Genomic DNA, 428 nt, shown 5'->3' on the forward strand with positions numbered 1-428 from the left:
GCAAGCAGTGATGAGAAAGTCACATGATGAACCAAAGCCCATCACAAGCAGCTTTTAAATATTAACATATATAGAAACACAAACACTAAACACCATCATGGTAACACACATGAAACTGAAATAATGCAATAAACATTCATTTAACAACATTATGTGTAACACACAACCCTAATATACAAAACTGATAAGAAAAAACTAAGAAGAAACATATTTATTTCAACAAACAAACATCAAATTTGAAATGTAACGCATGGAATTCTGGGAATGTCAGTTTACGGTTATTCACTGTAAATTATACAGTCTTTTTCACTTCCAAAAACAGTATACTGCCATAAAATTACATGCAATGTCCAATACAGTTCCCTTTCATGGGAACTTCGAACTGCATCCTCTAGGGGTCGCTATGGGGAACGCCTCGTCGTGACCCG

This window comes from Sinocyclocheilus anshuiensis, unplaced genomic scaffold, assembly GCF_001515605.1.
Source record: "Sinocyclocheilus anshuiensis isolate Anshui unplaced genomic scaffold, SAMN03320099.WGS_v1.1 scaffold3, whole genome shotgun sequence".
NCBI lineage: Eukaryota > Metazoa > Chordata > Actinopteri > Cypriniformes > Cyprinidae > Sinocyclocheilus > Sinocyclocheilus anshuiensis.